This window comes from Phoca vitulina, unplaced genomic scaffold (genome assembly GCF_004348235.1).
Source record: "Phoca vitulina isolate PV1807 unplaced genomic scaffold, GSC_HSeal_1.0 scaffold7, whole genome shotgun sequence".
Lineage (NCBI taxonomy): Eukaryota > Metazoa > Chordata > Mammalia > Carnivora > Phocidae > Phoca > Phoca vitulina.
Genome location: NW_022589710.1, coordinates 39,989,798 through 40,009,672, shown reverse-complemented (window position 1 = coordinate 40,009,672; position 19,875 = coordinate 39,989,798). Strand labels below are relative to the sequence as shown.

Here is a 19,875-nt window from a genome sequence, read left to right as displayed (position 1 = left end):
ATGCAGAAGGAAATAAGTCTGGTCTTTTTATGGTAAGAACAACTTTGGCCTGGGGAGATGGTGGTAACAACAGCAACAGCAACAAAGGCAGGGCCATTTAAGGAGCAGTCACCGTGGGCCAGGCAGGCATTTATGTAGACAGGGTCATTCAAAACTCAACAGTCCTAAATCCTTGTCATTACTATTATTCCCATTTTCTAAGTGAGGACACTGAGTGAGGCTCAGAGAGGTGAAGTCGCTTGCTGAGCTGGCACAGGGCAGTGTTGGAACTGAGTCTGGGCCTCTGGATCTCCAAAGTCATGTTTATGACCATAGCATCATCCCACCCTCTGCCCCACGTGGAGGAAGGTCACCATCCAATTCCAGCTCCAACCTGGCAGGTCTTCAGGTTGATCTGCCATCGAAGGAGTGAAAAACAAAGAGCACGCTGGTCTATTCCATAGGATGCAGGCTGTGGCTGGAGATGCCAGCCCAAGATTGGGCAAAGGGGGCTGGACAGGGATGCAGCACGCACTGGCCAGCCGGCCCCCACCTTTCCTGCAGGACCCTTCCCACTCACAGGGGATATTTTCCAAGGTGTGAAACACAGGACCGCCTGCTCAGGGGGACCAGAGGCTTCTGGAAGGTGCTCCGAGGATGAGCCTCCCTGACTCGATGCTCTCGCTCTCCATATTTTGGACAGAGGGAAGGCATATACTTGATGTCGAGTCCACGGCAGACCAGTAAGTCAGAGTCCCGGTTGGGCTCTGCTGTCTAGTAAACCAAAGACAATCATTCATGAATAATGTGGGCGTGATATTGTGTAACAGGGCTGGTGGATGGGCTGGGGGGTGACTCATTTCTGGAGGCCTTGAATCAGACCACTGTTCCTTCCTTTGGCTTCCAGTGGACCTAACCCGGACTCCCCTCAACACCTACCTGCCTCAGTCACTGAATCAGAGATGTGGGCTCTGGTAGGCTGTGGAGAGCTGTGACTTTAATGGGGGCCGAGGCCAGTTAGAGACAAATGCTTCGAGGAGGAGGTGATGTTACACGCTTTACAGAAGGGCTGTGGGACGAAGCAGGAAGAGGGAGCTTGGGCCAGGTGAGGTGATATTGAGACCACAGAGAGAGGGGAGTGCTGTATTTTCTTTGAAGCCAAGAAAGCTCAGAGGGAAAAGAGACAAAATCCGATCCTCCTCGAGAAAGATGAGACTCTCTTTTCTCTCCCTCCCTTCCTCCCTCACTCCCCCTCCCTCCCTCCCCCCCTCCCCCTCCCTCCCCCCCCCCCCCCCCCTCCTCCCTCCCTCTCCCCTCCCTCAGCACCATCAGTGCATCCTGAACTTTGGACAGAGTAAGCAAAAGCTCATCAAGGAAAAGAGGCCCAAAAGAGGGTGTGGAGGAAGATACCAGGAGGGTGACTCTGGGGCAGTCACCATGGGCAGTCATGCCCCTGGAGCTCGGGTGGCGGCGGGGTGGGGGGGCAGGCTAAGAAGGACATTTGACAATTTGACAAACTGTGCAGGTCCAAGTGGGAGGTGCCAGGCCGCACAGAGTCAGGGGATATGGTTAGGAATGGTGCCCTGCTTCAAGCAAACCCAAGATACATGGCAATTATCCAAATAATCTATATCTCATGAAAAACACTGTACAAAGATTGACCCCCTCCCGGGACATCTAAAATTATTACTTGAATTGCACCATTTTAGCCCCCAGCCAGATTGGGGAACATATCAAATGCAGAAAGCCTATTTTCATGCGAAATGTGCGAATGACAGGTTATTGAACTCCTGGGTCTTTGTTTTGTCACCCATCTCCTCTGTGACCTCAGAAGCCCCATGCCCAGGACAATTTGCTCCACAGATGGCCTGGACTCCTTCTAGATGACATGGGCTGCAGAAATGGGGGTTGTGCTGCTAAGGGTTTGCTTGGCAGCCTAGGCCCGGGGCTGGCAGGTGTCCCCCCTCCACAGTAGGAAGCGGAAGCACTGACAGGGTAGGCTCCCTTGCTTTGGGGCACCAGCCCTGGCATCACCAGATGTGAGCACTGGAAGGGGCTCAGAGACCTTAGTCCAACCCCGTCCTTCCTGGGAGTTCCTCCTAGAAGATTCCAAAGGCTGCTCTGTGGCTGTGTGGACGTAGATAGCACGGTCACTCATCTGGTTCCCGCTCCTGCCCACCCCTGTCTGCACACATTGCCAGGCCCTGTGCACCTTGCCTCAGACTTTACCCTTCTCCCTCACCCCTTCCTCAGAGAGAGACGTTTCCACGCATGGGTTGTACTGATGGGGCTCATCTAATCCAAGGGGGTTGGAGTGATGGGTATTTGCTGAGCGAGGCCTCTGGGAGAAAAGCCTATCTGACTCAGTGCTTCTGGCGAGTGGGGTAAACAAAGGCACAGTCTGAGAACAAGTTGCCATACAAAGAAGCTAGTGGTGAGGGTTAACAGGAAGCCGTCGGCTAGAACACAGCATTCTACTCACCGTCTTCCCTACCTTCCTCAGCCCCTCTTGGCACGTGTCCTCTGACACTCAGCCACAAACTCCCAGGTTCCTTGGCGTGCGGGGCATTCACAACCTCCCCCCCCCCCCCCCGGGCCTCCCAGGCCCCCGATCCCTCCCTCCACATTCTCATGTGCTAGCTACACTCATCCACCGAACGTTGGCACCAGCGGTGGGCTTGGCGGCTTCTGGGCCTTTGCACCTGCTCTTCCCTCGGCCTAAAACACGCTGTTTCTCTGAGAAGCTACTCATCTTTCAAACCCAAATCAGATCTCCCTGCCTGGAGTCTTCCCTGGGTCCCCACAGAGAGGGTTAGGCTGTCTCAGGGAGAGTTGCCAGCCTCCTTGAGGGATGGTTGACCTCGTTGCACTGTAATTAATCGCTGGCCCTCCTGTCTAACTCCCCTGCCAGAGTGACCCCCTCGGGAGCTCCTGCTGCACCCCGCAGTAGTCGGCACTCAATAAACAGTCATGTGAGCGAAGAAATGAAGGAATGAGCTGGCGGCAGCTTGAGAAAAGGAAACAGAGATGCATCCTTCATGGGGAAACCGGCCTCTGAGCACCTTATTTGGGGAGTCCTCTCCAGAGGTCGGCTTCAGGCGCTGCTTCTCCCCCTCCTGCCCTCAGTGCAAAGAAATTCCTCAAGAGGCTGTACCACCTGCCCGGCTCCTCGAGGGATTTCTTCCTTGCCAATGGCTCGCTTGTGGCTTTTCTGGTCAGTCCAGCGCAGGGCTTGCACATGTGCTGGGGACTCATTGCCCAAGAAAGCCTGGGGATCTGGTGTGGGTTAAATCAGAGGAAGGACCTTACCCTGTGCAGTGAGATGAGAGAGCACACCCAGGGGCTGCAGCAAGAACAGACAGGAAGGTGAGGCTCCCAGGTTTAGGGAGGATTCCTTTTTGGGGTGGGGGCGGGGGGGAATCACAAGGACAATTGATTGGGTTGAGGTTGGGCGGTGGGGGGGGGCTCGGGGGGCGAGGCAGGGGTGGGTACTGAGGGAGTGAATGTATGGGGCTGGCAATGGGAAGGGAAGGTGTGGGCGAGGTGTCACCGGGAGGAAAGAAGGGAACAGGAATGCGGGTGGCTCGGTAGTCCAGCCCTGCAGCAGCTGAATCTTCAGTCCTTGCAAGGATCTGCAGGGAAAGCTGGAAAAAGAAAATGAATCAAGGAAGCACAGGGGCCAGGATCTTGGTGGAGGGCACAGTAGCTTGGAAGTGCTAACTGGCGCGGAGGTTGCTGGACGCACAGGCGGAGAAGCAGGAAATGGACTTTAGGATGAGGCCCATGCTGGGAATGGTTCTGGACATTCCCCATCTTCCTCACAACACAGCCTTCGGGGAGCCCGAGGGATCTGGGGCCCAGGCTAGGTCCCTGAGGGACCCTGGCCCCACACAGCTGAGCCTGTTTCCCCACTGGCCCCCACCCCACCCCTGGTAGTTTGGATACTAATAGCCCGGCACCCCAGGAGGGGGCGAACGGGGATCCATTTGTTTTTCCAGAGTTTGACCTCTGGGTAAAACTCTTCCCCCAAAATGTGCCGGTTTAAGTGAAAGCGATAAATCAGCCCCTTTGAAATGCAGAAGCAGCTTGGGGAAGCCCCCTTTGATATGCAACTTGGAAACGGGGCACTTAAAACCTGGGTTAATTCTCCGTCCGGCTTTATTGGAGGCCGAGAAAGGGAAGAGGAGGAAACCCAGGGCCACTCATTAAGTCTGGGGCACTTGAAAGGCCTGGGGCAGGGGCCGAGCGGCCGCTAAGAGATCACGAAGGCACAGCGGCCCTGGGAAAAGCATCCCTGTCCCCGACCAACTCTAATCCCGGTTCCCACCCAGACAGATGAGACGCAGGGGGTTGGGGGGCGGTGGAGCAGAGGGGCGGGCGGCCTGGGAGAGGCTCCCGAGGATGGGGAGGCGGTTGCTGTGGAAACGGAGTCGGGGCGCCGCACACGAGAAAGCCAAGGGCCAACCTGGCAATTTCCTGAAAGAAAAGCTGAGAATTCCAGAGTGTGTGTCTCACTCCCTAGGCAGCTCCTCTCTCAGAGACCTGGGGGTTGCAGCCCCTCCATGGGAGCCAGGCGGGATGGCTTGCCTGTGGTTGCCTCCGGGGCCCTGGTCTGGGCCCTTCATTAGAAACATCTGCTCCTCGTGGCTCTCCATGTCACAGGGCGGGCTGAGGGCTCCGTGCAATTTTCAGGCAGGGGTGGGGCTCTGGGGACAGGCGGCTTCCACCATCCCACTCCAGAAGGGAGGAAAGGCTGAGTGTGGGGACACAAGGCCCCGAGGCCACTTGGTGCCACTGAGGTGACCCTGTGTCCTGGATTTCAGGATGGTTCCCACTGCTATCCCCACAGGTGACAAGTCCGTGTCTTGGATGGGTCAAGCAGAAGGCTCCGATGTGAAGCTGGGACAAGCAGCCGGGTAACTCTATAGTGGGATTCCCTAGAGCTTCCGAAGCGTAGCACCCATGGCTGATGGCCAGTCCTGCCTCCTCCAAAGGGCCACTGGCACTGCCGTGGGCTGTGGGCGGGGATGTGCAGGAGACAGTTTGGTTGCTGCCCTCCCAGCCCTGCTCTGCCTGCTCTGTTTTCTGTTGTGTGTTGTTTTGTGCAGGGAGGTAGGTGGGTGGTGGAGGATGGGAGCTGAGAAATTAAAAACCTGACCCTTCAGAGCTTGGTCCTCCCATTTCAGACAGGCCAGGGCAGACAACAGCTGACAGGCTCTTGTCACCCCCATCCCCCCCCGACCTTGGGGTGCTGAATTCTGGGGAACGCATTCATCATGCAGCTGGGCTGGCCGTCGCCCCACACAGGTCCTGCCTCAGTGGGCTGGGGGCGGGGGATGCTTGCCTGCAGAGATGCTCAGGGTGAGCTTAGCAGCCAGTGACAGAGGCCTTTTCTGAGCCCTCAACACATCTCCCCAATCCCTCCCTCATCACGGGAATCTAGAACCCGTGTCCAGTTGGAGGAGTTTCACCTTCCCCTTAGGCGCCAGCCCACCTTGGGCCACGCAGGGCCTCATGGGGCTGCCAGGATCTCCCCAAGCCTTTCCCTGTGTTAGAACAACATGCTTACAATTGCAGACCTACCCTAGGTCTCAGACATAGAGTCAACTAAATAAATCACAGAAATGACTCACTTTAAGCTCTTTTAACTCAGGGCAAGCTGAAAGCCCCTGGAAGGCACGAGCAAAGCAGGGATTTTTCTGTCTGCCACTCCTTACCCCTGAGAAATGGGAGGGAGGAGGGGCAAAGGACCAGGCGCAGCTCCCACAGAGCTTCTGCCCACCTCCAAGTTCCTGTCCTGCCCTTGGGGGTGGCCAAGAGGACGGAGGCTTCCCTGTCCCGCTTTGTCACGCCTCTCTCTGCGCTAATCACCTTCAGTCTCCAGATTAAATTAAATTAAATGACTGGAGCATTTCAGCAGGGTCGAAGCAGCAGGAGCTGGGATAGACAAGCTAGCTCCATGGTCTTCTAGAAGCCCAGGGCAGAGGCACCATTTTGTTCTCGCCTCCTCCCCAACTGCAGGGAAGGAGGGGCTTGGGAAAGGGGGGTGGGGAGCCAGGCTCACAGAATGCCTGCTTGGAAGCAGAGCCAAGGGGGATTAAGAAATTCGGGCAGCCCAACTGGAGCTACAATCCACTGAAGGCCCCACAGACAAAGGGACAGATGACGGAAAAAGAGGAGGTATGTGGGTCCAGAGAAAGGAAGGCAGGCGAGAAAAGGCAGACCACAGTGGTTGGGGGAAATGTCAGAACCAATCCCTGGTCAAAGGCCAAATTTGTATTGTCTGAGGTGTTGCTGGGAAAAAGAGCTGTGGCAGTGGTGATGGTGGGCGGATGAGTGTGCCTGGCTTTGTGTGTGCAGGAGACAGGAGCCTGTGTGTGTACACGCACACACACACACACACACACACACACAGCTATTGGGCACACACATGCACACACACACAGAGCTATTGGGTAGGCCGGTGCCAGAAACTGCCGCATTCCTCCTAACCCCAAAGCCAGCCTCCTTTCCAAAATGCTTTCTCATTATTCGCAGGCACATTTTTCTCCACCACACTCGGCTCTTGTTTCTATATTTCTATACGCTTGCTGCCGTTGAGACTCTTCCCTGCTCTGTAATGCAACTGTAAAAACACCTGCATTTTATTAATGCTGCCTGGAGCCGGGCGGGCTGGGCCCCTCTGCGCTCGCCCCCTGCTCTCCTTCTCCACCGTGCTCAGTGAAGCACAGCACCAGCGTTAACCCTGTGTGGCTGGGTCTCTGTCCCGGAGCCCTGGGTACCCGGAGGGGTGCAGACCGGGCAGAGGAGCTGGAGATCCCCTACGTCCCCGAGATGACGTGGCAGGAGCTCGGGGGCCTGCCCTGGCTCCATGCTTTCCTTGCCCTGGACCTTTGATCTGTTTCTCTTATCACTGCTCCTCAGTTTCTCTCTCCAGAATGTGAGAACACCATTTTGTCTTGAAAGGAATCCTGGCAGACTTCTAAGACAAACTCCTTAAGAAGCCTGGCCCTTTAAGTATCTACTCTGTCCTCTTGCCTCCAGGGGCCATTGAGACGAACCATTCCAGAAAAAGAGCTGCTTTCCTCTTTAAATTATTTTAAATAAGGAAAGCATAAAGAAGAAAAATGCCCCGGGGCGCCTGGGTGGCTCAGTGGGTTAAGCAGCTGCCTTCGGCTCAGGTCATGATCCCGGGGTCCTGGGATCGAGCCCCGCATTGGGCTCCCTGCTCAGCGGAGAGCCTGCTTCTCCCTCTCCCTCTGCCTGCCGCTCCCCCTATTTGTGCTCTATCTCTCTGTCAAATAAATAAATAAAATCTTTTAAAAAAAAAAAAAAGAAGAAAAATGCCCCATAATCCTATCACCCTGGGAGTCCTGTTAACATTTCTTTTAATGCAATACATGCACATGACTAAAAAAAAGCGTAGAAGGTATCACATGAAACTTAAGTTTTTCTCCCTCAAACCACAGTTGTTCCTCCCAAAGCTAATAATTCTTAACAGTTTGTGTATCCTTCCAGGGAAAGAATTTGGGTATATACTGACATCTTTTTTTTTTAAATTAAAAATAAGTCTGGAATTCTTGCCATATCAGCACATGGAGACACCCTTCATTCTTTTTAATGGTTGCATATTAATTCGTGGTGTGGTTGCACCATGGTTTACTTAACCAGTCTCCGAGTAATGGGCTCAGAGGCTGCTTCCAGTTTAGAATCTTACAAACACTGTTGTAGTGAGGATCTTCGGACATCTGCCTTGGGTGGACATATATGAGGATATCTGCAGGGAAATTCCTGTAAGTGCAATGGCTGGATCAAAGGACATGTTCATTTAGCATTTGTCTACTCTTTTTAAAAAAGAGTTTTTTTTTTTCCCCCTGCCCTTCTCCATTTTTTTTCTATCAGGCAAACTCCTAGTCATCTATTTATTAGAATCCAGCTCAAATTTCTTCTCTTCTGTGAAGCCTTCCCTGACTGATCCAGGAGCCTGCTGACTTCCCCTTCCATGCTTCCTTAGCCTTCTTACTTAAGCCTTATCATAGCTCAATTTTCTAAAGTGTTTGTTCTCCATACAGGATTGCAATATGAGCACACTGACATCTCTCTTGAGGCCTTTTTTTTTTTTAAGATTTTATTTATTTATTTGAGATAGAGCACAAGCGGGGTGGGGGTGGGGAGCGGCAGAGGGAGAGGGAGAAGCAGGCTCTCCACTGAGCAGGGATCCCAACGTGGTGCTCAATCCCAGAACCCTGGGATCATGACCCGAGCTGAAGGCAGACTCTTAACCGACTGAGCCACCTAGGCACCCCTGCTTTTGTCTTTTTAAAAATTTTCCTTGTGCAATTCCTCTCCTGGGTATACCCCAAAGAGTTGAAAGCAGGGACTTGAGCAGATATTTGTACATCCATGTTCAGAGTAGCATTATTCACAATAGCCAGAAAGTAGAAACAACCCAAATGTCCATGACAGGTGAATAGATAAAATGTGGTACAGTGGTCTCCCTTATCTGCTGTTTTGTTATCCCCGGTTTCGGTTATCTGTGGTCCATTGTCTGGAAACGCATGATCCTCCTGATGTATCTTCAGAGGGTCAATAGTAGCCTAATACTACCTCTCGGCGCCTACGTCATTCCCCTCACTTCTTCTCATCACATAGGCATTTTATCACCTCACATCACCACAAGCGGGGTGAGTATAGTAGAGTAAGATCTGAGAGAGAAACCATAGTCACATAGATTTTATTACAGTATATTGTTATAATTGTTCTATTTTAATTTTAGTTGTTATTAATCTTTTACTATCCTTACTTTATAAATTAAACTTTATCATAGGTATGTATGTATAGGGAAAAACCTACTATATATAGGGGTCAGTGCTATCTGTGGGTTCAGGCATCCATTGGGGGTCTTAGAATGTATCCCTTGTGGATGGACATATATAACAGGAGCCCTAAAAGGAATGAAATTAGACACATGCTACAACATGGATGAACCTTGAAGGTATTATGCTACGTGAAATAAGCCAGTCGCGCAAAAAGGACAAATATTGGCTGATTCCACTAATATGAGGTACAAAGCCTAGTCAAATTCACAGAGACAGAGAGTGGTATGGCGGCTGCCGGAGGCTGGGGAGAGAGAGAATGGGGGGTTAATGTTTAATGAGCACAGAGCTTCAGTTTGAGAAGATGAAAAGTTCCGCAGATGGACGGTGCTGATGGATGCTCAGAATGTACCTCATGCCGCTGACCCGCACACTTAAACATGGAGGTTGGCAAATGTCATGTTATGCATATTTCACCACCATGAAAAAATCGTACCATGTCATAGACTCAAAGTTGTTTGCAAGCTCTCTCCATGGGTCAACGTTACCATCCCCTTACTTCAAGGCAATGCTGGCCCATCCAGGATGGGAGAGTACTTATCCTATTTTCAGATATTTCCAGGGAAGGGAGCCCATTACATTATTAGGCAATCTTTTCCAGTGTCTCAAAACCCCAGACATTCTTGGTACCAGACCTTTCCTGCTGCACCTGAAGTTAATTTTTTCTTGGTCAGTAAGTGCTTTGTCAGGCCACTGACTCTTCACACACTCAGAGGCTCTGGTTACTTCCCCCGCCCAACCCCCACCCAGTGTCTGGGCCAAGGGCACCAAGTAACAGGCTCATGGGTGGACTTTAAGGGCCTCATGAAACTCCCTTGCATCTCACCAGTATACTGGATGGAAGGAGCCCACCCATCTCTCACCTTATTTGAGATGCGGTTTGCGGGGTACTAGAGCTTTTCTCTCTCTCTCGGCTCTCACCTCTGCACCCTTCTGTTGAAGGCCTTTTGCTGACAGGGTGGAGCCCCCCCAAAGGACAGGGGCAGAATGGGTGACTCATTTCAGTAAGCCCCTTAGACTCTCCTTTGACCGAGACCACACGGCCCCTTAATGAGCTGATTGGAAGGGGTACTTGGCTGGCGTGTTCTTCACGGCCTGGAAGATGCTGACCTTGTCAGCTTAGAGACATCAAAGGGCTAATGAGGGAAAAATAGGGGCTGAGAGAGACACCATCACCCGGGTGCCTGTTGACTGCAGGCTTGTAAGGCCTGACGCGGCTGAGAAATGTTGTCAGGAACTCGGAGGAAGTGGGGCCTTCTCTGTTGTGAGGACCTGCTCCCAACCCCCTTCTGGGGCACAGGAAGGGGAGGGGGCGAAGCTAAATGGCAGCCCCACGCTCAGTGGCTCAGAAGTCACTGCTACCACAAAGGGAAATCCGTGTGGGGGTGGGCACTTCCAGAGACCTCACTCACCTGCAGTTCGGGGGCTGAGAACATCACCCCTGTCTTCCTGTGCCAGGCCTGTCAGCCTCGGCACATTAGTCAACGGGCTTGGGGTGGTGCTGACATTTCTGATTTCAACTCATGGTTTATATGAAGGACCTGGCCTCAAGAAGAGGCTGACCTCTGAGGAAGACAACAGCCCTCATAGGTCCTTCAACTAGAGTGGAGATGAGGAAGGAGAGTCCCCGCGGGTCAGCCCAGTACCTGGGGTTTCATATGAACTAGACGCTGCACACTGACATTCATGGAGTTTGTGCATGATAAACTGGTCTCTGTCCTTTACGTTTCCCAATAAGCTGGAATGTGGAACAGAGTGAATTCCAGATGCTTTGGTAGAATTTTCATTATATTCAGGTGGCTCAAGGGCTGTCCTCTACCTATAAGCATTTTGGAAATGCTAGTATTCGTATTTGGTTGTTTTTGTTTCTTTCCTTAAAATCACAGTGTGTGTGTTTATTTGTTGTTGTATTTATTCCTATCACACCCTCCCCCCAACCCCCAGACCACCCACCCAAGGAGCTGGTTTCAGGAATCACAGTCACGTGCTGCAGAAGGTATGGGAAAGGTTGCCGGGTCTCACATGAAGAAAAGGATTATATCTGTGTTATTCACCACTGAAGTCCCAGGACCTTGCACATTGCAGGCATATAGAGGCTCTGATTCATAGCTGATAAATCTTACAGAGAGGAGAGAGTTTACTTGAGCTGCCCGATATTCCACAGCAGATCAGCAACGAAACCAGGAGGAGAATCTCCTCTTCCCACCCACAGGCGAGTTCTCTGCAGGAAGCCATGCCCGTCTCTTTATAAGCATCCTGGGGATGGCTTTAGGTGTCAAGTAGCTCTCCCAGGGGAAGGAGTGGACAGGGTGGAGTCTTGAAGCTCAGGACTGGCTTTGGGACTGTGCCTCTGACAGGATGGGCAGGGCTCAAGGGCCTTGAAGGCCCTTCCTGCGGCCACCGGCAGGGGGATTGGCTTGGTCCTTGGGCTGGAGTTGCCAAATAGCTGAAGGTTAGGACGCTGATTACTGGAGGTGCTCCTGGAAAGGGTCTTCTTGCAGCCTGGCCCTTGGAGCTGAGGCAGGGCTGGGCCCTCTCCTCTAGGACAGGCTCCAGAGAGCCCAGAACAAAAGGGATCGTGCATCGGCCTTGTTCCTTCCCTTAGGGCTCTGTTCTGTTTCTTAAGGAGAAGTCTCCTTCCCCTTGGACAACTCTGACTGGAGCAAAATGTGAGCAGGAGGGAAATTGTCTTTCCAGGAGTGCTCTGTGCTTGGATTGACCATCCTTTGTGTCCCAGGACTGAGAGCATGGGCCAGAGGCAGGAGCTGAGCCAGGCTTTAGAACACCTTTGTTTGCTGTGCGTCGCTTTCGGAAAGCCAGCCAGGACCACACCTGAGACTGTGGGCAGCTCTGGTCCTTCCCTGGCTCCTGTTCTTCAGACTTCCCCAGAGTCGGATGTCCTTCCACGCAAACTCTTGTTGTTCAATCTGTGGCCTGAACAGCCTGAGGCCTGAGATGATGGTGGTTTTGCTGAGGCCATCAGAATGCTCAGTTGCTGGCCGGGCTCATGCCACCTCGCAGAACTGGTGTGGCTGCCATAGGCTTCCGATGGGACAATTAGCTCTCCCACTTAAAGTCCATCAAAGGACTGGGTCAATGTTCTGGTCCCCTTTCTGTTCATGTGCCCTGTCATCCCAGCACCCTCTCCCACTGCTGTGCCCCCCCCCCCCCAGCCACCTTTTGGCACCACAGCCCGCAGGGATCCTGACACCTGGAACACCTCGCAGAGCCAGCTTTTCTCAAGACAAGCTCCATTGCTGTGAGGAGTCTGAAGGCGTTTTCTTTTAAGGATAAGTTGGGAGAGGGTCAGGGAGTGCTGAGAAGTTACGCCTGTTTCTTCTTTCCTTTCCTTTCCCCCCCCTGGGGCTGACAGACCAGATTTTTTCTTTTTTACAGTACATTTTGGCAAGCCCCATTTTTTTCTGACAGAAAAAAAAATAACAGGCATATTTTGGGCGATTACTCAACTGGGGTCCTTTGTGACAGGATACGCAGCTGCGTGACTAATGGAGCTGGCTTTCTCCTGGCTTCCTTCCCCTTTCAGAGCTCTTGTTTACTGCCCTATACCCCCCCCCCCCAACAAAAACCATAAGCTACAGATTTTTATATAAAAAAATGCCTTGTGAGATACTCAAAAGCAATAAATCCTTTGGATATTCCATTTCGAGGGCTGCAAACTCCCCACCCTCTCCCACTTTTTCTTTTCAAATGCTTAAGCTCTTGACTCACGACATGTGAATCTTCTTCTCCCACCCCCACATCCCTGCTTTCTTCTCAACATATGTCTAGCAGATCGTGTGTGTGAGTGTGTGTGTATGTTTGTGGCAGGGGGGCTGGGGGGAAGCAAGATGGGAACCATATTTTTGATGCTTAACTCAGCAATTGCTAAAGGAAGGAATAATGACTTCCAGGGGCCTCGGGACCTTTTTTCCAAGGCCTGTGTGTTTCCATAATCTATGACAATTTTGTGGTGTAAGCAAAAGTTATTACAAAACATAGAACTAGCCTAATGAGGAAGGGTATGTTCTAAACAGGGAGGGACTCTTTATAGAGGAAATCCAAATTTTGCCTGGCTTTGGAATTGAGAATCCTTGGGCTTCCCATAGAGCTTTTGGAAGAGATTCTCTCCAGCTTGTGGTGTTCGACAACTGGAACTGGCCTTTTAGTTTTTCTCGAGATCAAACAGCTTTTTATTTCAAAAAGTGGCCTGTGGATGGGAAAAACGAACTAGCTAGTCAGGTTTGATAGAGACAGATTTGTGTAGATGAGGTACATGATCTGTGGCCACTTGATGAGTTTGAGCCTCAGTTGGGATCTGGAGTAGGTCGTTTAACAACTGTAGGTCTCAGTTGCTCTCATGTGAAAATTAGGATAGTGTCCCCTCCCCCTAGGTGGCTGGCAGGAAAAGTGAGATGACAGAAGTCCAAGGCACAGGAAGGAACTGTAAAGAATTCAGTGACGCTTCTTCATCCAAAGGGCCGCTCAAACTTTAAGCAGGGGAGAGAGGCTTGTTCCACAAGAACTCACGATGAATGGGACAGAGGCTATTTATACAGCGGCCCGGGACACGATCTACGGGGGTGTTTCTGAAACTGGTATTGCCTCCAAGTTTGCCAAGTCCCTAGTGCTCTTCCATGTGGGTCTCAGAATCCTAACTTTGATCACGTACCTTTCCTACTTAGGAAACTTTCATCAAACCCAGAGAAAGGCACCACTAACCCATCTCACCTACCTTTTCTGTGACTAGCTCATCCTTTGCCCACACGCTGCTCCAGAGACGTGAACACTGACTGCAATTTACTCTAGCCCTCAGCCCAACATTTTCCCGGATGTTGCTTGGAGGCCCCCTCCTTCTAGTCCTCTTCCCGCTGCTTTCTGGTAAACCTTGCTCATTCGTCATTTCCTATAAGAGGTCCCCTAAAATTTAGCTTTTCCTAGAGTCTACACTGATTAAGGACACCTCCAGGGGATACCCCGAACCCTCCAGCAAACCCTAGCAACTATCTTTCTTACTCTCCAGAGCTCAAGTCTAACGTCCTTGGTGAAGGCATTTGACTTGATTGCACCACAGGGTAAACTGAGGCACCAGCCAGGGAACCAACTGGCCAGGGATAACATACCAAGTCCTTGACATAGACAGGAATAGAAACCCCACATCCTGATTCCAGTTTGCCTGGAGTTTAAAGAGGCACCTTAGCTTGGATATCCCAGAATAGTTTCTCCCAGGCTGACCAGCTGTAAAGTGATATGTTGCAAGGGTTATTTTTTGCCTTGGCTTAACTCTTAAAAAAACACCCCAAACTTCCTAAAATCGGCCTAAGAAAATCCATTTCTCACAAAGTCGTTTGCTTGCCAAGTATAAACCTAGTATATTACATCATGGACGCCTTTGGACCTCACTCTCAGCTTACAACGACACTCAGGTATCTGAATTAAATTCAGAAATCACAGTTTATTGAAGGAAACAGATCATTAAGTCACTCCACTGGACTGCCGTCGACACTGCTTATTTGGAGAAGCTGAATGTTGAATAATGTTCTCTTGATTTAGGTGGACCTGGACGAGCTGGAGTTACTCAACAAATGGTGTGGCTATCCCATGGCATGAGGCCTGTGGGGGCTCACAGGAGGAGGGGAGGGGACAGCCGTATGCTGGAGCTGCCTTGCATTGGCTGATTGTTAAATTTTCAGGAATTCTGTGAGCCGGTTGTTAAACACAGCCATTATGAAAATGAAACTATATAAATCTACAATTGAATACATTATATTAAAAACAACAATAATAAGTACTAAAAACAGATCACATTCTAATTACTTGGCTTCAATTTACTATTCTCTATGCTTGTGAGTTACATGTCTCTTACATCCATATGGTGGGGATACCATATAGTCGGATGCTGCTGTGCATCTCTTCCCAACTCCACATTCAGTAATCTCACATTGGGTGGTTTAAAACCAGCCATGGTGAGAATATTTATGCCACAGAAATTGGCAAACTCTACAAATCGGGGCTTGATTTATGGTTTTGTTGGTTGCCTAGACTTAAGAAAGTGATAGCGAAAATACTAACAAGGTAGATGAAATATAAAGCGTGTCAGGTCTGTAGCCGTGACATTGTGAATAACATAAGGAATCGAGCTGATATTCTCCCAGTATCCAAAAATAACGATCCAATCCAGCGGTTGCTCCTGTCATTGACAAATGAGTGAGATACGTCTTGGTTGTTTCGCTGCTGTCTTACTTATCATTGTAAATGAAATTATCAACCAACAGTCATGTGAGTGGTACACTTGGAAAGCCGATTGTTAGACATTACCATCCCCTCCTGGAGAGGAGTGTCTGCCGACTGCTCTCTTGGGGTCCCAGAGGGAAGACCACTGTGGAATACCTGCAGCTCAGTGGTAAGGAGCATGGCTGAGGGACAGCTGTGGAAGAGGAAGGGCTTAGTCCTGGGAAGACACCAACACAGACGATCCAGTGTAGAGCCAGCAGCCAGAGATGAGCCCATTGGAACAGGAATGTGGAAAATGTACTAGACTGGCTAAGATGAAAGGTACCACTGGATACTGACAAGGTTAGATAGTAGAAAAGCCATGACTTCTACATTCAAGGTGAGGGTTAACACTGCATATTCACAGTGCTTTAAAGTTCTCAAGGCCTTTTTGATCCATGAGCTCATGTGACCACCGGGACAGAACCATGAGGTAGATGGGTAAGTTAGCTATTAGCCCCGTACCCATTTTACAGATGGGAAACCGAGCCAATGGGTGGCTACGTAGTTCAACCAAGATTACTCTCTCCACATAAATGGCTAAGCTGGTGCTTGATGAAGAAACAGAAATAGCACAGACTCTGGGGTCAGACACATCTGGGTTAAAAATCCAACCTTGTTATTTATGTAACTTTGGTAAAGTTACTTTGCCATTTATTTATTTATTTATTTATAAAGATTTGATTTATTTATTTAACAGAGAGAGACACAGCGAGAGAGGGAACACAAGCAGGGGGAGTGGGAGAGGGAGAAGCAGGTTCCCCACTGAGCAGGGAGCCCAACTCAGGGCTCGATCCCAGGACCCTGGCATCATGACCTGAGCCGAAGGCAGACGCTTAACGACTGAGCCACCCAGGCGCCCATACTTTACCTTTTAAAATCTTTTTTTTTTTAAGTTACAAAATGGGGACAACAATGCCTAGTTGTCACAAGTATGTAGTGAGGGTTGGTTTAAATGAGATAAAAGGTATAAAGGAATTGGGACTTAGGACACTGTCAATAAATGTTAATTTCCTTCTCCCTCCTATCATGATGTTTTAAAATTATTTATATTTGATCGTGAAATGCAGTATATGACTCATTTAGCTAACATTTATTTTTCTAATTATAATCTTTAGGTTTCAGTAAAATTATTCTGCACAGTTTCGGCGGAAACTAATTAGAGGAGGAGGGGGCCGAGGCAGGAAGGAGAGGGGGTGGGCCTGCAGAGGGCCAGCCCAGAGTCCAGATTTCATAAAGGGCTCCTTCACTCACTGGTCATGGGAGAGAATCCACACACGCTGTCACGTTCAGCAAGGCCTTTCTGTACACCAGGACCTAGAGCTCCAGATGGCCTGCCCCTTCCTGGACCTAGGCAGAAGTGGGGAGGCCCAGCCTCTTAGCCCTCTGTCCCCTGAAACACTCACAGCCTCACCACCATGCTTTGCCTTGGGGCAAGACCAACCCCACAGGAGGCAGAGGCCTCAGGCCATTCCTCATCTGGCCAGAGAGGCAGCCCGCACACCCACCGGGACTCCTGCCCCTTCGGCCCAGATTTATCTTTCTTCTTAGCACTTGTCTCTCTATTCTGTGCTATGTAACTTATAAAACTGTATACTCCATGAGGGCGGGGCTTTTGTTGATTTCATTTGGGACCTAGAACAGGGACAGGGAACATGGAAAACTCTCACTTAAATAGTTACCCAAAGAAAAGAGTAAAATGGGTCATCACCCCACTCCCCAGTTTTTTCTTTTTGAAACAATAGTCCATTCTTTGATGGAGTTCAGTGGACTCAGATATGGCTCAGGCGTCACGAGTGTAAACTGTGGTGGTGGAGGGTGTTGTCAGAGATCTGAGGCAGAACCCCAGGAAGAGATGGGGGACCTTGAGGATGCTCCGCTGACTGTCCCATAGGGACTGAACGAGGCAATGAAGCTCTGTGGTTAAGAGCGTGTTGGTTAAAATCTGGCCCCTATCACTTATTAGCTATGTAATCTTGGGCAAGTTATTTTCTCTCTCTGAGTCTCATTTTTCTTATCTGTAAAATGTGGATAAAAATATCCATAAGGTTATGACATGGATTAATGAGATGAAACATGGTGCGTGCTTAGCACAGAGCCAGGCATGGAGAAAGGGAGCGATATCCTTCACATTGCAAAGGAGGTGGCAGAGGGGGTTTGTGCAGGGTAGATGAGCACGGCTGGGGGAGCTGGGAGAAGCCAGACATGCTCAAAGCCTCGGCTTCTGCAGACACAGCCAAAGCCAGCCTGGCATGGGGCGCTGCAAAGGGGCTCTGGAACAACAGTACGGACCCAGGGGGACCTGGCTGAGGCTCGGAGTTGCCTCCATCACAGCCGAGCCTGACCCAGAGGCTGCTGGCATGACTCCGGTGACTTCGCCTACGTACGGCGTCTAACACAGCTTTCTGTCCTTGGGCAAAATAAGCATAAATGTACCTCGGCCCATGGGAGAGTGTGTAAGGGGAAGGATACAAAGGCTGACGCCATGCCCATGAATAAAGGACACAGGGATTCATGCAAGGCACAGAGTTGAGGACAATGGGGTTTAGAGCAGTAAGGAGGAGGAATAGGGCAAATGGGGAGGGCAGCCTCATTTTCCTTGTACAAGTCAGTCACGGTGTCATTCTGAAAGGTGGGTATTCAGGGGGCATTGAGGGCAGGGGGCATGGTGAAAGGGCAGGAGAAGACACATCAAGGACAGGAAGTGACATGTATGAAGGGGTCAAGTTCATGTGAAGAGGACTGGGCCGGGGGAAGCAGGGCAAGCTCTAAGTCTATGCAGCGTCTGGGCAGGCCCGGATACACCCATCACTAGGCGAACAGACTGTCCCCGAATGGGCTCCCTGGGGCCAGCCTGATTTAGGCCCGAAAGTCCCTCTTGGGCTTGGTATTTTAAATGCCAGGGGTGCTCGAGACCGTATGGTATACGGGAAGATAGAACTGGAATAGGGGCCAGGAAATGTAGTTTGAGGTTCCCAAAATGTCATTTTCTAGCTTCGACCTTGAGCCTCAGTTTCCTCATCTGGGACACATGGAGGACCACGCCTGGCTCCTCCACCTGGTCCTCACCGTCAGGGTTGAATGAGGTGAAGCATTGAATGTACGCAGTCCGTCTCCCAGGCCTATCTCTTACGAACCCCTGGGGCCTTTAGTTCTGGGTGCTCCTCAGACCACTCACTTCAGCAAGCCCACCTGGCTGGTGCGGCACCGTGAAGGGAGCAGAACTGCCCCAGTTGGTTCTGACCTCCTGCTGGCCTGCCTGCGAGTGGAGACAGTCCCTGGGTGCTGGGCGGAGGGGCTTGTCCGTCAGTCAATGCAGCTCAGGCGCTAAGCGCATAAATGGATGCCTGCAAAGCACTCTGGGCTCTTTGCTGGAAAGCCATTGGAGTGAGACAAAGGAGGCCTCCCTCTCTGCATTCCTCAGCAAGGGCCCCCCTGCGCCTGCCTCGTCCTAGAAGCGGCCGTGCAGGTGTGGACGAGTGCACTTCCCTGGACGCTGGTTCTACCCCCGATAGCGTGCAGCGCAGGTGCACATTCCTCTCTCCTGCTCTCCCTCTGCAGCTGTGGGCACGCCCCCCCTTCCCTAATCTCCCGGGGTCTCAGTGTCTAGCGCTACCAAGTAGGAGCCATAGATACTCTAAACCTCCTGCCTGCTGGGAAACCTTCCAAAAGCTATTATGGAAGTTTTAGACTCTCTGGGACCTCTATGGGCCAGCCTGGGTTCCCATGCCAGAGGCAGCCGCTTCCCAGGTTCAAGTTCAGAGCCTTTGGTGTCCCCGACTGTTACCTACGATGAGGGTGTAGAGCCAGCCTGACGAGAGGGGACTCTGGCTTCTACTTACTAGCTGTGTGACCTGGGCCAATCGCTTTAACCTTTCCGTGCTGGTCTTCTCGTCTCTACAGGGAAGACTCGTGGTTGCATTTACCTCAGAGGCTGTTATAGCTGTAGCATGAGCTCATCCATTTGAGTTATGAGTTAATGCAGGAGTTAACACAAATGTATGACTTCATACCGTACATGTCAAGTGCCTGGCACATAGTAAGGCTAATTATATAAGTGATACACAATAATAACAATTACTATTGCCCATTTTCCACCCCAGTTATCATTCTGGTCCCATTTTCCCAACTGGCTCATCATAGCCTGAGGGCCTGGCCCTATTTACCCTTGGCTTGCTACTACCATGAACACCCCAAGACTTGTGGAAGCAGTGGGTGGAAGAAAGGTTGCATAAAGCAGGATGGGATAGAGGATTGAGAAGAGAATGTGACTAGGTTTAAGGGAGGGCCAGGGAGATGAGAAAGGCCTAGAAAACAGGATGAGGGAATAATGCCCAGGCTAACCTCTCAGAGGCCTGATAGCCCGAGGCAGTAGCAGAGTGTCTGTGGAATTGTTCTCACATCTGGGGTGCCCCAGCACCTATGTTTTTGGTGAGTGAGGCCTCATCTTTGCGCTCCTTGCGTGGGGTGGGAACTCAGTAAATGACATGTGAAAATTAGTGTGCTAACCAGTCGGTGTAGTAACTGTGGCTTCTGGGTCCCCGCCCTAGGCCTTTTCTTAGCACTTCGGTTACTGAGCTGGCCCGTCAGGGAAGCAGGAATTCCCTAGACACCCAAGCAAGCTGGGAGAATAGGGGTGCTGTCTCATGCTCATTTGCCTAGACTCTGTGCCCTTCCCTCTGTTCTTTTTCTTTCTTTCTTTCTTTCTTTCTTTCTTTCTTTCTTTCTTTCTTTCTTTCTTTCTTTCTTT

The 19,875-nt window shown here is 50.9% G+C and overlaps 1 long non-coding RNA gene across 1 annotated transcript in view; it reads left to right on the top strand.

Moving 5' to 3' along the window:
* Positions 1–6,076: 6,076 nt before the first annotated feature.
* The window catches only part of LOC116632685, an 18,401-nt gene continuing 4,602 nt past the window's right edge, over positions 6,077–19,875 (top strand). The window contains exon 1 of the long non-coding RNA XR_004299484.1: positions 6,077–6,159. This is a non-coding gene — a long non-coding RNA (uncharacterized LOC116632685). The remainder of the gene's footprint in view (positions 6,160–19,875) is intronic.